Source organism: Urocitellus parryii, unplaced genomic scaffold (assembly GCF_045843805.1).
Source record: "Urocitellus parryii isolate mUroPar1 unplaced genomic scaffold, mUroPar1.hap1 Scaffold_49, whole genome shotgun sequence".
NCBI classification, from domain to species: Eukaryota; Metazoa; Chordata; class Mammalia; order Rodentia; family Sciuridae; genus Urocitellus; species Urocitellus parryii.
This window is the reverse complement of record NW_027554054.1, coordinates 845,413-855,774: the sequence shown is the minus strand read 5'-3', so window position 1 is coordinate 855,774 and position 10,362 is coordinate 845,413. Positions and strand designations below refer to the sequence as shown.

At 36.7% G+C, this 10,362-nt stretch overlaps 1 pseudogene; it reads right to left on the bottom strand.

The window, feature by feature from the left end:
- Positions 1 to 515: 515 nt before the first annotated feature.
- Positions 516 to 7,227, bottom strand: LOC113175723 (heat shock cognate 71 kDa protein-like; annotated as a pseudogene).
- Between the last annotated feature and the right edge of the window lie 3,135 nt (positions 7,228 to 10,362).

Sequence of the window (10,362 nt, the reverse complement as noted above, 5' to 3'; positions counted from 1 at the left end):
TCTGGGATTAAAACATGTGACAGGGCTTGCAGTCACATTATCTCCTTGAAACTTCCCCCCCGTCTTTTATTATGTCTAAAGAGGATCTTATCCATTTCTCCACATTCTACTGCATGTTGAAGGATCACTGTTTTATTTTTTAAAACCTCTAGATTCTCCCTCTTCCTCATTTTATAGAATGAAATTCCAGTTATGTACTGAAAAGGTACTACAAACAGCACCTCTTTAATTGGTCTAATGCTTAGCTCATTATCTCCCTCTAAAGGCTCTTTCCTCTGTAATTCTCTCCCCATTTCTTTTTCCCCTTCCTTCATCTTTATCTCCCTCTCTGCATTCCTCTTCTTCTGTTCTTACTTTCATCCCACCCTCCCCGATTCCTACTCTATTCATCGTTTCCCTTCCACCATATCTCTCTTTGTGTAAATTCATGATTTATACACTGGGCTGCTGGGCCCTGGCTCAAAAAGGTGGGACAACAGATGGACGGACAGCGGTCTTGACATTGTTTGGATGCCTTATCTCTGAGGTTTGATGCCTGAACTGTTCTTCCACTTCTCTTCAAGAACTGTAAGGAAGAACCCAAGAGAAGAGAAACCACAGGCCTGTTCAGTCAGAGGGGACACGGAATGAAATAGTGGCATACTCACTAAGTCAACCTTCCAAACATGCCGCTGAGCTACCAGGACAGGCGAGCAAGTAGATGGGCTTTCAGAACAGTCCCTTCCACAGGGAGAGAAGAAAAATCCCTCCCAATCTTGCAGTGCATGGTTTTCAGGCACAGTCATCCAGTGTCTAGGACTACTGTGTTGCCTCGTAGGTAGGAAGTGTCTTTCCTCTCTCTGCCTGTTCCCCACCCCATGCTCCTCTGTCACCCCTGCTTGGCTGGACTAACTCCCCACAGGGCCCTTTCCAACTTTTGCCCCTCTATGTAGGAAACAACATGCATGGTCAAGACGCTGAGCTTTGGATCAGACCAGATCTGGACATCATTTCTCAAGTTCCTGCTTCACCTCCTCCTTGGCAGGTGAGGACTTGGAAGACAGTTCACCCCTAAACCTCTGTCTTCTCATCCATTAGGTGGAGGAAGTTACCTTTCTCAATTATCCCAAGGGTTGACTCAGGTTCTGGTGGGAGAAACCTCGAGAATTTCCAGAGCCTGACCCATGGTTATCATTGCTGATCCCTGTACCTTTCCTGCTCCCCAGCACCCCAGAAGGACTCAGCACTCAGAGTGCTCTGCACACACTGCTCCAAAAGCATCCTTGGCTATTTTATTTGCCTTCACAGAGACATGTCTGATTGATCTTGGGTCCCCAGTGCCTATGGTTGTTTATATATAAAGCGGGGGAAAAATAAGATGTTCTATTTGGAATCATCAGAAGTGTTATGGTTAAATTGTTTCAAAGGTGCCATAAAAGAGGTGTAAACTGTTTTTCACATTTTTAGGAAACAAATGGTTTAAGGATCTAAATATTTAGAATTATCCACATGGAGATCCTGTCATAATAATAAATGACTAGAAAGCCATCAGTATTTGCCTTCGACTTTCAAATTTTGATGAGTCCTTTAAGCTTTTTTTTCCCTAAAATTTCTCAAGTTTATGAAACTAGTCTGATCGTGATTTCACAGCAAATTTTCCCTCTTCATCTAACATGAAGATTAAATTTGAAGTGTTTAAAAGATAGATGAACTGCTACAGGACAAAAAGGTAATTAAAAATGATGGCCATTGTCCATGAAGGCACACAAATTAAGGGATTGCCACCCAGGAAAGCAATTCTATCAGTGATGAATCTGGCATTTCACTTGACTACCTATCCAGTACAAATATGGGAGAGTACCCAAGTTGACCCAGTGAACAGACAGCTTGGGCCATTCGTCTCTGGCAGTATGGCAGAGAGAGATGACCTTTACTTAACATTGAGAATAACTCTACCCCTTCTCCTGGCCAAAATAAGGAAAATATGCCAATGCCTATTGACAATCCATTTGCAGAAGTTAGTGAATGTTTGGTCTAAGTCAATGATATCTTTGCCTTTTTGAACTTTCTTTTACAAAATAAAGGTCTTCCGTAGGCCACCTTGGACACTGGACAGGACCACACACCAAGGATGGATGCATGACAAATTTATAAGTAACTTTTATCTGTTTTTTTTTTTTTTTTTTAGTTTTGGCGTTTTGGTTTTCTTACTCAAACAGTCATCTAAATGAACATAGAGAGATACCAAGTTGCCTCCACCACTTTCTTGCTGGATAACAATCTACTTTCATTCCTTCAGGTATTTAGAAAATGTTGACTGTTGTCAGCAGTCCAACAGATAAATGGTTCCAAAACAAATCCTAAATCAAGCACTGCTTCTATATTTAACCCCTTCCCTCCCAAAGAGGCCCGTGGAATGATTTGTGCAAAGATCTGAAGTAAACAATATCGGATCCAATGTCCAACCCTTCAAAGAAAAGGGTTTCAGGGAAGTTAAATCCCCAAACTTGCCCTCCTTTTCAACCCCTCAGTCCGTCATTATCAGGACTTTCTTGTCACCGACAGGATTAGTGGTCATCACTTCAACAACTAAATCAGAATTTTCGTGTTGGGTTAATTATGACAATGTCATGAGTCAAATAGCTTATGTGATTGAAAGGCACGGACAAAATCCATCAACCACACACACTGTGGGCAATAGACTACACCAGAAATGTTCTTGATTAAAAGTTGGCCAGATATTGGCAAAGTTTATTACATGATGAGAGAATTTTCAATCTACATAAAAATGAATATGTAATAGTAACTGATGACTGATTTTTAGGATACTTTCATTGTTCATTTATAAGATTCATTTATTTTAAGTAAAATAAATTATTGTAGATCATTTTAAAACCACAGAGAATAAACAAAAAAAGCCTAATATCACCCCTAAGCCATCACCCAAAGACAATTGCTCTTAAAAGTCTGATATAAAACCTTCTAAGTTTGTGTGTTTATTTGTGTGTAAGTAGTTAACAAGTAATGATATCATACTGTAAATACAATTAAGTGTGCCTCATTTTTTAGACATTATATTGTGCCATTATATAGTTAATAGGGGTATAATATTGCTTCCTATGGATGTGCTATAATTTATTTCTTTCATAGGGAAATGGTGTATGAACAAATTTTATTGGGTGAGTCACAAACTTGGAGGACTGCTTGTTATAGCAATCATCACATCCTGATTATCACACTTATTTTAGTGGCAATGACACTAAGTCAAACCCTATAAACATAAACTTAGCAGTTTGTTTGAAACAGGATGTTCTAAACCATCCTTTAATTCTTACTGAATTAGTAAATTCCTAAAATCAATCTGAAGATGTATTTAAAAGAGGATGTGGGGGGAAAGGTACACTCATACATTGCTGGTAGAACTGCAAACTAGTGAAGCCAATAAGGAAAGCAGTATGGAGAATCTTTGGAAAACTGGTTATGGAACCACCATTTGACCCAGCTATTCCACTTCTCAGTCTATACCCAAAGAACTTAAAAACAGCATATTACAGGGACACAGCCACATCAATGTTTATAGCAGCACAATAGCTAAACTGTGAAACCAACCTAGATGTTCTTCAGTAGATGAATGGATAAAGAAAATGTAATATATACACACAATGGAATATTACTCAGCATTAAAAGAGAATAAAATCATGGTATTTGCAGGTAAATGAATGGAGTTGGAGAATATAATGCTAAGTGAAGTTAGCCAATCCTAAAAAATCAAATGCAAGATGTCTTCTCTGATTTAAGGATGCTGATTCATAATGTGGTGGGATGGGGCATGGGAGGATTAGATGAACTCTAGATAGGGAAAAGAGGAGGGAGGAGAAAGGAGGGGGCATGGGGGTTGGAAATATGATGGAATGAGATGGACATCATTACCCTAAGTATATGAATGAAGACATGAATGATGTGACTCTACTTTGTGTTCAACCAGAGATATAAAAAATTCTGCTCTATATATGTAATATGAATGTAATGCATTCTGCTGTCATATATAACAAATTAGAATTTAAAAAGTGAAAAAAATCAAGATTACCATATAATTTCCTTTCAAGTATTTTATTTTATGATTAATTATATGCAAATATTGCCTAATGTTCAATCATTCTGGGATATTAGAATAAAAATTCCCTGACCATTCTGAACAATTATTTTAATGTATTGCTAAATTCAATTTGCCATATTTCATCTTGAAATTGAAGACTCAAATTGTCATATACTTTGACCTATTGAGGATTTTTTTGCCAATTTTAAATAGTTTTATTTAAGACATTGCATTTTCCATTTGCAATACAGTGCTTATAAAGTACAATGTTATTTCCTTTACCCGTGTACCCGTTCTATATGCAAATATTGAGAATGCCCAGTAATTTTCTATAGAAGCAACTTTAAATTTGCTACAAATTTGAGCCCTTCCATATTTTACTGTGCAGAACAATGCTACATCTGTACTTGGGCTAACTTTATCAATCTCTTCAATAGTGGGCCCAGAGGAAGTACCACAAGAGAGGTGACCCTCCAGGATTTCCTCCTGGCATGCCTCCTGCACTCTGGAACAGCTTGGCGATGGTGGGGTTGCAGACCAGCTCTTTCTGCTGATGTTTAATTCTTCCTTCTCTGCAGACTGATTCTTTTTTTTTATGTTTTTATTTTTTTATGTTTTATTTATTTTTTATCGGTTGTTCAAATCATTACAAAGCTCTTGACATACATTAGATTCATACATTAGATTCAAGTGGGTTATGAACTCCCATTTTTACCCCAAATACAGATTGCAGAATCACATCGGTACACATCCACATTTTTACATAATGCCATATTAGTAACTGTTGTATTCTGCTACCTTTCCTATCCTCTACTATCCCCCCTCCCCTCCCCTCCCATCTTCTCTCTACCCCATCTACTGTAATTCATTTCTCTCCTTGTTTATTTTCCCATTCCCGTCACAACCTCTTATATGTAATTTTGTATAACAATGAGGGTCTCCCTCCATTTCCATGCAATTTCCTTTTTCTCTCCCTTTCCCTTCCACCTCATGTCTCTGTTTAATGTTAATCTTTTCTTCCCGCAGAAAGCTGGGAATGGAACCACCATTTGACCCAGCTATTGCCCTCCTCGGACCATTCCCTGAAGTCCTTAAATGAGCATACTACAGGGATACTGCCACATGGATGTTCATAGCAACACAATTCACAATTGCTAGACTGTGGAACCAACCCAGATGCCCTTCAATAGATGAATGGATTAAAAAATGTGGCATTTATACACCGTGGAGTATTACGCAGCACTAAAAAATGACAAAATCATGGAATTTGCAGGGAAATGGATGGCACTAGAGCAGATTATGCTTAGTGAAGCTAGCCAATCCCTAAAACACAAATACCAAATGTCTTCTTTGATATAATGAGAGCAACTAAGAACATAGCAGGGAGGAAGAGCAGGAAGAAAAGATTAACATTATGCAGTCTGATTCTTATCCAGCCAGTCAATGATTTCATTACATTTGTCAAAATCTTGCATTTATCTTCATCATTTATCTTGCCTTGAAGTTTCTCATCTTCAACAGTCACTTCCGTGTTGAATGCATAAGACTCCAGCAAATTCTTGGATGACATATTGTCCCTCTGCTTTTTGTCTTCAGCTTTGTACTTTTAAGCTTCCTAAGCCAGGTTCTCAATGTCCTCCTTGCCTGAACAATCTCTGTCATTAGTGATGGTAATCTTGTTCTTTTTTTCTGTACTCTTATCTATGGCAGAGATATCGAGGATGCCATTGTCATCAGTATCAAAAGTGACTTGAATCTGAGGAACACCAAGGGGTGCAGGAGATGTGCCCGTGAGTTCAAACTCGCCAAGCAGGTTGTTATACTTAGTTATGGCATGCTCACCTTTATGTATCTGAATGAGCACACCATGCTGGTTATCAGAGTAGGTCGTGAAGCTCTGTGTCTCCTTGGTAGGAATGGTGGTATTGCACTTAATAAGGACAATCACAACTCCACCAGAAGTTTCAATACCAAGGGAAAGAGGAGTGACATCCAAGAGCAGCAAATCTTGAACATTTTTAGGCTTATGTTCAGATAAAATGGCTACCTGGACAGCGGCACCATAAGCAACAGCATCATCAAGGTTGATACTTTTATTCCGTTCTTTTCCACTGATGAAGTCCTACAGAAGCTTCTGAATCTGGGGGATATGAGTAGAACCACCCACCAGTACAATATCATGGATATGTAACTTGTCTAACTTGGCATTTCAAAGAGATTTTTCTACAGGATACAGGGTGCCACGGAACAGGATTCAACTCTTCAAATCAAGCACAGGTAATGGAGGTATAGAACTTGATTCCTTCATAGAGAGAATCAATCTCAGTACTAGCCTGTTTGCTGGAAGAGAGGGTATGATTAGCTCTTTCACATGCAGTATGGAGACGTTGGACAGCTCTTTTGTTTTCACAGATGTCCTTCTTATGCTTTCACTTGAACTCAGAGAGAAACATTGACCACAGGGTCATCAAAAACTTCTCCACCCAAGTGGGTGTCTCCAGCTGTGGATTTGACCTCAATAGTGAAGATTGACACATCAAAAGTGCCACCTCCTAAATAAAAATTTGCACATTTCTTTCAGCTCCAACCTTTTTGTCTAAATCATAAGCAATAACAGTGGCAGTTGGCTAATTGATTACCTAAGTACATTGAGACCAGCAATTGTTCCAGCATCTTTGGTTGACTGATGCTGAGAGTCACTGAAGTAAGCTGGCACTGTGACCACAGCAATGGTAACAGTAGGCCAGTGGTAAAGGTAGGCCTCTTCAATTTCCCTCATCTTTGTCCCAACCATAAAAGATACCTCCTCTAGATAGAAACTTTTTGTCTCACCCTTGTATTCTACTTTGACTTTGGGCCTTCCTGCATCATTCACCATCAGTGCTTCATATTAGACTGGTCAACAGCATCATCAAATCTCTGCCTTGCCAGATATTTGGCATCAAATACTGTGTTGGTGGGGCACATTACAACCTGATTCTTTGCAGCATCACTGATCAATCATTCTTTGCCAATGAAGGTGAAGGTGACATAGCTTGGGGTAGCTGGGTTCCCCAATCATTTATAATTATCTCCACTTTTCCATGCTGGAAGACACCCACACAAGAGTTGGTGGTGCCAAGATCAATGCTGACTGCAGGTCCCTTAGACATGGTTCCATAGGCCAGAATATTCCATAGGCCAGAATATACTTTCCGAAAAAAAAAAAAAAAAAACATGCAAATCTCAAAAGCTGCCACCACATTCAATGATCTGACCTATTGTTTTTAAAATTTCACTTTTCCTTGGTGTTCTTCCTTCACTATATATTTAAAGGTATTTCTATAATATTTACTCAGGGTTATATTTGCTTTGTATAATCCATTTTTTCCCAAGGACAATTTATTATTTAAATATTCTATTTCTTTTGTCAGTTTTGGACATTCATGATTCCTCTGAAAATTATCTATTTTGTGATTAGTATATTTATTCATGAATTCTATTGCTTTCTTGCTTTTTCTTTAAATTCAGAATTTTTGATCAGAAATCAAAACAATTTCATTGCTGGTTCTTAGTGATATAAACAAAATTATTAAAGAGACTTATTTTCCCCAAAGGAGATAATTATAAATCATATTTATTTGGACATTTTTCTTAACAATCTGACTTATACTGTCTTTTACTTGTTTCTCAATAATAAAAAGAACTTGAAAATTTTCCTAATGATTGTTTAAGCAGATTACATGTCACACAAATATGAGAGAATTGGTGTCAATATAGCAATAGCAAATCTTAAAGACCAGTGCTTGTCAGCTGAGGAGATGCTCAATTTTTTTTTTAAGAAACCAATGAATGGGGGACAAAATTATTATTGCTTATACTCTCTTCAATGTGTTTCCATTGGCTGTTTGAAAATTGAAGAAGAAAGTGGTTCCAGTTTGATAAATTTTAAATTATATTAAAAAATGACCAAACATGGTTCTTTGTAGAATATATAGATTCTATGATAGTTCAGCTGAGTTCTTTAATTCTGTACCAAACCTAGGATTTGCTAAGCAATCTATTTTCTTAAACAAATTTCCAATTATTAAACATTGTCTATGTATGTTCATTTATAATATAATAAAGTATAGTTTTTTAAATATCTTCACCCTAATAAAATATATGTTAGTATAAAAAGTTGGAAATACTCAAATTGCCTAAGGTGGAAAAAGCCCCTAAATCTTGAAGCTAGTTATCCCTTTATATAGTTTGGAAAAACAAAACCTTATTTAAACATAGCTTGGAAAATCAAATGATTAGAAATACCAATGTGAAGAATGAAGCATAAGTCTTCAAAGCTTTTAGTAATACAAGCTTTTCATTCACAATACTTCATCATTGAACACCTGGGTGGTAAGCAGATGGTAACAATTTTATGTAAGAATGTTTAATATTCATAGCACAAAGAAACTTCTTGTCTCAAATTTTCTTGGCAAAGGCATATCTTCACAATACATCAAAAGTAGGTAATGATTCTGATTAGAATCCCTGTGGTGAAAAGATATATGGCTCTGTTCCAACTGCTCTCATTATTATCCCTCAGCCTAGAAGTGGCAAGGTGTGCTTTTTATTGACAGAAGAGAGTGAACCAATACTGATTTTTCTTCCATAAGTTGAAGCAAAGGCCAGACAGGCTCCCTCACTGTCAATAAGAAGATAAAACTATTCTCTAATAGGACAAGACCAAAGTTTTCTTGATCCCTTCTTTCTTGAGAGAGAGAGAGAGAGAGAGAGAGACTATGTCACACATATATGCAAGCTAATGTCCAATTTTAGTATCAAGATAGCACTTGTGTCCCTATCTTTCTGAAAAAAGTAAAATAAAATAAAATAAAAATTCAACACATTTTTTTTTTACAATCAATTTCCTACATTCTCTGTCAAAAATTAAAAGCTTTACTTCAGTGGTCACATGCACGTTCTTGAATCTAATTCTGTTTTTCAAAAACAGCTTCTTCTGTTTTCTCAAAGTGTTCCTGTCACATGACAAATTTCCTAGAAGTGGTGAATAATTTAAGAAAGGACAATAAATAGGCTTTGGAAATATTGTGCTTTGAAAAGCAATGATGAGACACCTCTTGAACGCTTGGGTGTTTGTGGGGATGCCAAAAGATACTGCAAATTTTATTTATACTAATCATGAGTAAAAAGGAAATTGTCTTGATTCTTTGACAGTATTTATTGATTGATAAATACCTCTACAAAGCAGGATTCATTGATTCAATTGAATGTTAAAATAATATTTATATGACAATTTTCTTGAGGTTAAAGATATATAGAACATTCTAAAAATCATTTCCTCTGTACTTCAATTTTTTTTCTTTCATTTCTCCCCTTCTAAAGAATCAGAATAAATCCTGCAAAGATTCTGTTCTGATAAAGTTACATTTGACAACTGTCTCCTCAGAGTTGACTGGCTAAAATAATCTAGAATCTATACCAACAGCTAAAAATTTATCTTGTTCTATGAAAACTTTTTAACATTTAATTCCACACAGTAGTAACAAAACTGTATGTGTTTGGACAATCGTAATTTTAATATCTTCCTCCTTTTCAAAGATTTTGATGATACCTCAAGAGCAGTTCTCATTGAGGGCATTTTCTTTTCTGTCAATAGATAGCTTTGAGACTCAAAGCAAGCCATGGCTCCTCTCTTTTAGTTGTTTTCTTGATGTTTCAATTCAAAAATATAAATAGTCTCACTAATTTGCATTATTATAGTAAATAAACAATTATGAAATAGTTTTAGATTTCCAGAAAAACTGCAGAAATAGTACAGAATTCTCACAAATCCTGCACTCACTGTCCCCTAATATTGACATCCTACTTAACCACAATATAATCATCAAAATTAAGAAATTAGTATTGTCACATACTATTAACTAAATGGCACGCCTTATTTGGATTTCACCAATTTTTCTCTAATGTCATTTCTCAAATCTTGCCCAGGATGTCTCATTGCATTTATTCACCAAATCTTCTCTGTCGCTCTGATCTGTGATGGTCTTTTCTTGTTTTTATGATTCTAAGAAGTTTGAAGAGTACTTGTTAGGCATTTTGTAGAATGTCTCCATATTTGTCTTTGTCTGATACTTTGTCATGATGAAGTGGTATTATGAGTTTGGGGGAAAATGCTCAGAAATGAAGAGTCCCTGTGATCTCATCATATCAGTGAATAGGTGGGCACATGGTCACCACATGGCTTGTCCTTGGTGATATTAATCTGGATCACAAGTTAACATAATGTGTGCCAGGTTTAAGGGCTG